This window comes from Sinocyclocheilus rhinocerous, unplaced genomic scaffold (genome assembly GCF_001515625.1).
Source record: "Sinocyclocheilus rhinocerous isolate Xijiao unplaced genomic scaffold, SAMN03320098_v1.1 scaffold113, whole genome shotgun sequence".
Lineage (NCBI taxonomy): Eukaryota > Metazoa > Chordata > Actinopteri > Cypriniformes > Cyprinidae > Sinocyclocheilus > Sinocyclocheilus rhinocerous.
The window spans coordinates 3,006,482-3,012,947 of record NW_015646846.1 but is presented as its reverse complement, the minus strand read 5'-3'; the positions used below and the strand labels follow the sequence as shown (position 1 = coordinate 3,012,947).

General features: G+C 36.4%; 1 pseudogene; it reads right to left on the bottom strand.

Annotated features, from left to right (window-relative positions):
- LOC107708173 (immunoglobulin-like and fibronectin type III domain-containing protein 1) overlaps nucleotides 1-6,466 on the bottom strand; it is a 32,399-nt pseudogene that overhangs the window by 25,181 nt on the left and 752 nt on the right.

Below are 6,466 nucleotides of genomic sequence, written 5' to 3'. Positions count from 1 at the left end.
AAAACAACCCAATTGCTGGGTTTGTCCCTATTTTACCCAGCACTGGGTTGTATTTAACCCAGCATTTTTTAGAGTGTAAGTGAACTTCTCGCATCATGAAAAGATGCATGCCAGGCTTGATGTAAGTTTCACAGTTAGCATACTATTTAGTATATCTGACAAAAGCAAGGTCAATAGCGATATTAAATACTTGATTATTTTAGCAACGTCCATAGCAACATTGTACAGTACAGATAGGCCTATCGGCTCACTAATGTCATGTTTTGTTTCACACAGCAGGCTCTCGCTTTATACAAAAGCAAATGGGCAGATGCCGTCGTTGTGTGTCGCAGTTATCAATTGCAGTGAAAACTGCCTCAGAGAACTTCACATATTAGTATTACTGCAGCTTTTGTCTGGTTACTACACCATATGTTTTGTACATTCTAATGGACTTTTTCCTATCAGACGTTTTAAGTTAATATACATTACATTTTTTCTCTGCTTAAATTTGCGGTGTGAAACAGGCCTAAATGGGCAGAAATGTTGTCATTGCTGTGAGGACACTTTTAATGTTGTAAGGCTCATAATGCTCATAATTAACATAAGAAAGAAAAAAAAAAGAATAAAAAAAGTCTAATTAAATAAGGTCCTCTCCTCACTCTCCTCAAAGAAAATGAAATAAATAAAGCAAGTGAGAAATAAATAAAATTGGAAATAATTAAAGAAAATAAAAAAGGTTTAATCATGAAACGTAAGAGCTGTTGTGCATACATGCTCAATTCCAGCCTGGTCCTCTTTTCTGGATCTATTTGCTGTCCTTCACAACACAGGCAATTCACATTCTGGTTGGTTGATGGTTGTCCCTCGCATCCATGGTTACACGATTCAAAGAAACCCATGTTTTAGTGAACTTCAGATGAAGGGCGCACTAGGCACTGATGAAGGCTCTGATTGCATAAGCCACATTCACAGCCTCCTCTTCATTTGCATCTTGTGCACAGTGGCCAGTTTCCAAACTCACAACCTATGACTTTAACTAGCTATTTGATCATCCATGCATTTAAATAAATTTGTGTGGCTAGGTTAGATTCAACAATTGCTTTTATCTCACTGTCTTACTCTTCTAACCCCTCAGGGACAGATATATTATTCACTTTACCATGGAGAGAAGGTCATTAGGTTTTATCTGGATACAGATAGGCCTATCGGCTCACTAATGTCATGTTTTGTTTCACACAGCAGGCTCTCGCTTTATACAAAAGCAAATGGGCAGATGCCGTCGTTGTGTGTCGCAGTTATCAATTGCAGTGAAAACTGCCTCAGAGAACTTCACATATTAGTATTACTGCAGCTTTTGTCTGGTTACTACACCATATGTTTTGTACATTCTAATGGACTTTTTCCTATCAGACGTTTTAAGTTAATATACATTACATTTTTTCTCTGCTTAAATTTGCGGTGTGAAACAGGCCTAAATGGGCAGAAATGTTGTCATTGCTGTGAGGACACTTTTAATGTTGTAAAAAAGGAGGGGGAGAAGGTCATTAGGTTTTATCTGGAAAATCCGGCATTGCATTTTAACTCAGCTGCTTACTGTGGTAGAACTTTTCTAAATGAGACCCATGTCCTATCAAGTGTGTCAAATTCCATTGCTATACTCTCATCATTATGAATACAAAGAAAACTGATTAACTAAATTACATCATCTGGGAATAGTGACCATTAAGAAAGAAAAACAACGAATTACAAAACAAAAAAGGATGTTTTTTCCACCATGTGTTTCTCTAGCTGGTCTTCATGGAGAACATGGCTGGATTTGTTGTTTCAGTAATTCAGTAATAGAGCAGTTGGACAAGGTTCGGTGCCAGTGTCAGCCTGCCATATGGGAGAGAGAACAATTATATTGTTCTTACCGCCTTGCCCAGCAGCAGTGGGATCTAAAACCTTGGCTTTTTTCATCATCTTGATGCAGTCCAATGGCTCAAGAATTCAGAAGCTTCTCTGGGTGTGAGAAAAGCAATATGAAAGGTCAATTCAATTTCAGTCTTATTGAACATTTGGATAGATAAAAATGTTTGCACAATACAAGATGCTATTAGAAGATGTATGAAAAAGCAAATTTTATAAATTAATCTGTCTAGGATATTCATCCTAGACAGATTCTAGGATATTCCTAGGATATTCATTCATATTCAACTTATCGTCATTAAGCAGACACCTCAAAATAGGTCAAACTGAGCATTTGCACATTTAAAAAACCTATTAAGTCCAAGCAGTTTTGGGAAAAGAGCAATTCAGGTGAAATAGGCACAAAGATGGAGCAAAGTAGGACGACAGTTATACCATCTGTTGGGATGTGATGTAGTGTGACAGTGCAGTGCATTATGTTCCATTAGAGAGGCTTTGGGCCTAGTCAGCAAAACCTCCACGGCTCTAGTCATTCACCTTTTCAAATCCACTCACATACACGATTCAGATCCAGTCAGTGTGTCCTCACTAGTATACTAGCACTAGCGTAGCACTAATATGGGATTTTTACATGTTTGGATTTAACCGTCTCCTGGCATGGAGACATTTTGGCTTTGAGGAGGAGAGCTGAAACTATTTTAGTGAGCATGTGTTCGAGATTTTTAGCTTTGATCCAAAACCTAGTGTGCTGTCTACTGCCTACATAGGGTTGTCACATAGCATAAATGTTTTCATAACATTTTTCAGTATTGAATTAAAAATTGACATGACATTTTCATTGAGTGCCTGTTTCCGCCAAGGAATAATAATAAAAAAAAACGCTAATTGTGATTTTGATTTCACAATTCAGACTTTTTTATTCTGAGTTTATGTCTCAAAATTCAGGCTTTTTTAATATAAACTGAGAATTGCAAGATATAAATGCAGAATTGCGATACTGGGAAATTGCAGTCCTATGTTTAATTCCCAAATGAATTTATAAATTCACAATTCTGAGATGAGAAGTCAGAATTGTGAAAAGTCACACTTACTGTTTTTAATTTTTAATTTTATGGCTGAAACGGTCTTCCATACATTGCAGGATTTTCTTCTCATTTAAGGATGTGCAATTTTTTTGGCCATACAATGAGAAAAACTGTCTAGGTAGGCAGGTGACTAGGTTTTGGACAGATCTTGTTTATTTGGAATGATCTAGTAGTCTATGGCCCTCGATGACTCTTGTCCCTCTCTTGTTGTTGACTCCTGCTAATGATAGTCTCAATCTCATCTCAGATTCTGAGCGAAACAGGTTGGTTTATGCAGAGGCTATCTTTTTCAATAAATAACTCTATGAAATTGCATTCTGTGCTACATCAGTCATCTGACCGAGTGCCATATTCCATACACAATAGCATGCTGATTGGCCTCTCATAGACACTGCACAGAGTATAATGAGATATAAATGCAAGCGTTTTGTGGATCACAAGCTGCTGAAATCTGACATTTGAGTGTCGTCCTTCAACATGCATGTGATTCATTGCACTCATCATTATGCATGGTTTGGTTTGTCATTTCTGTTGGCGTAAAACCTGACAGTTATTATTTCAATTGGTTGCATCATAGAGAATAACACTATGGCAGTTATATTGCTGCAGTATAATTTGGATAGTACATTTGCTAATAATGATCAGTTTCAGGTTGAACAAGTCAATGCATGTACCAAATAATGAAGTCCTGGTGACACTAAAAAAAGTTAAAGTTTAAATTATTTATGTTAGTTATTAATGCATTGAACTAAAAATTAACAGCATTTATTAGATTAGTGTTCATTTCTTCATGTACTAATGAATTTATACCATTACAGGTAGCATAAATTAGCGTTAGTTCAAGATTTCTAAAATATATTTTTAACAATGATCAAAATTAACAGTGAACAATAGTATATTAACACAAACATAGATCAATAAATGCTGTAAAAAAAAAAAAAACTAATATAATGCTGTAAAAAAAACCCTAATATTATGAATTATGATTACCAAAATCATGATATCTACACTATTATACCAGTGGTCTCAACTGCTGGTCCTAACTCAAAAATGGGTTTCAGGTCTGTTCTGAATCTGAAAGGGTTGCGGACAGCAAGGGAAAAAAATGAAATGCTAATTGTAAATAACCAAAGTAACTAACTTTTAGGATCCTATATCATAGCAAAATAAATAGTCATATTCATTGTTTTATCAAATTCATTCAACTGCTGGTCCTAACTCAAAAATGGGTTTCAGGTCTGTTCTGAATCTGAAAGGGTTGCGGACAGCAAGGGAAAAAATTTTTTAGGAACTTTTAGGATCCTATATCATAGCAAAATAAATAGTCATATTCATTGTTTTATCAAATTCATTGTTTTAGCGCAAATTCATCTGTCACTTGGTAGAAGCAGCCACATTTGGTGAATGCCAACAAAGGTTGTGTGACATCAGTTCATCCTCAAAAACCATGAACAATATGATGTAAGGTAGAACAAAATGGACCCAGACTAAATTAAGTACAGATCACTTCAAGCGAGAGTAAACATGGTTTGTGCCAAACACAATTTGTTTTGTGCTGAGAGCACGAAAAAAATCTAAATTCAAGAGGCGTTCAGAAAACAAAATGGTCAATTTCCCTTATTTTTGTTTGATAATGGTTTGGGTCACCACTTGGTCCAGTTTAAAATCTGGCTGCTAAAACAAAACTGTATGAGAAACACTGTAACACATTCTCTGATTACAGCACAAGGTATTCAGAATGACAAATAATTTGAACACCCATGCCGGTTTTCAGTATGTCCCAAGTAGGCCTTGGCTTTTGTTCATTTTGGAAAACGTGCTCTCTTACCCTCCTAAGCAAAATATCCCGACACTGACGCTTGCCAATCCGAGGCTCTTCAGTTTACACGCAACCTGAGCTTCACACCACTCAGTGCAATCACATGCTTATATGGGGACAAGAAATCACTTCATCTCACTGCCATCTTGGGCATTCTACACTTAAAAGTAGGTATATGTTACTTAACACATTAGTGGTTTATTGTGCAAAATTTGCCTGTATTAGCTTATTTCCAGGTTTTTCCACCTGTATCTCAGATCAGATGAACTGCTGCATAAAAGGAGATTTTCATCATGCTGAGAAACCAGAGCCATGCTTCATAACATAATTACATGCCAGCGGCAGGCTGGGCTGTATAGCAGTAATAACAGTGCATGAGTAAACTACCACTTCACATGACTATATGAAAAGGAAGTCTAATGACATGCTCAAGTTTTAAACTATACAGCTAACCTTTTTACCCTGTCTCAGAATTGCCCTGCTGACATGTTTAGTTGGACACAGTCATTTGTCAAATGATAGGCTATCATGCCAGCCTAGCACAGCCCTCGACTGGCGCTAGTTATTTACATTTCTCAAAACTGGCAAAGTTCAGAAAGAGAGACACTTAGGGAGTAATAGCATACATATAATTAGCATACAATGCATTAGGTGACATGACACCAATGGGAAAGTTCTACTTTCTGCTATGCCAAAGGGCTTTTTCAATATTATCTTGAGTCTGAAATGTCTAAAATCACAGTCTATTTAAAAGAAATAGACCAATTTTAGAGGATTTAGCCAACATGCTTTAAGAGAAAAAAATTGTAATAAAAATAAGTCTTATTTCCAGAGCAGTGATTGTTTTAGTAATTGCCTTATTACGTTGGTGCATAACTAAGCATGCACTAAACACAATATTGATGCAAGCATTAAGTCCACTTTTCCTCTTAGGAAAGACTGGCAATGAGCCCCTTAGATCTTAGATTGAAGCAACACATGTTTTAGGTGAGGAAATGACTGCATTATAAATCAGCCTGCTTGTCAGTACTCTATTTAGAGTACAGAAGATGCGATTCCACAGGGTGTTTAAGTGAGCAGAATCACCCTCAGTAATAGGCAAAGCCAATTTTGCTTATCACCCTCCTATTTCTCTGATTGCCGATAAAATCTCTTTCTCTGTCCTGACAGCCTTGCCCAGTTAAAATGGCTCATGTGGATAGACTCTCCAGGGATCTCAAATGTCCCCATGCACCTCTTAACCCTCACAGTGTGCAGGATAAAAATCTGTGGCTTCTAGAAAACCACATTTAAATATAAATTAGCGTAAAGCTACTGTTAGTGACGAGCTTTACTGGTGAATAATAATTGTTGAGCCAATTTGTTATTTCCTTTTTCTATATTTCAAGAACAGCTTTAAACCTTTAGATTCGCTTTAGCACTTCACAATGTAAAGCAGCGATGCATATGCCAGCACAAGGAGTTATTGTGAATTCACTTTATAGCCACTCTGAATATTTTAGAGCAACTCCCATATGCATTAAGATTTAATTGTTCCATAAGGTCCTGATGCTTTTTCGTACACAGCTTCATTATCATCACCGAAGGAAAGTGTACCTACATAAATGTTGGTTTGCATTTCTATCATACGGAGATCATTGTATCTTCTGTTTTTAATAAATTATAAATTATA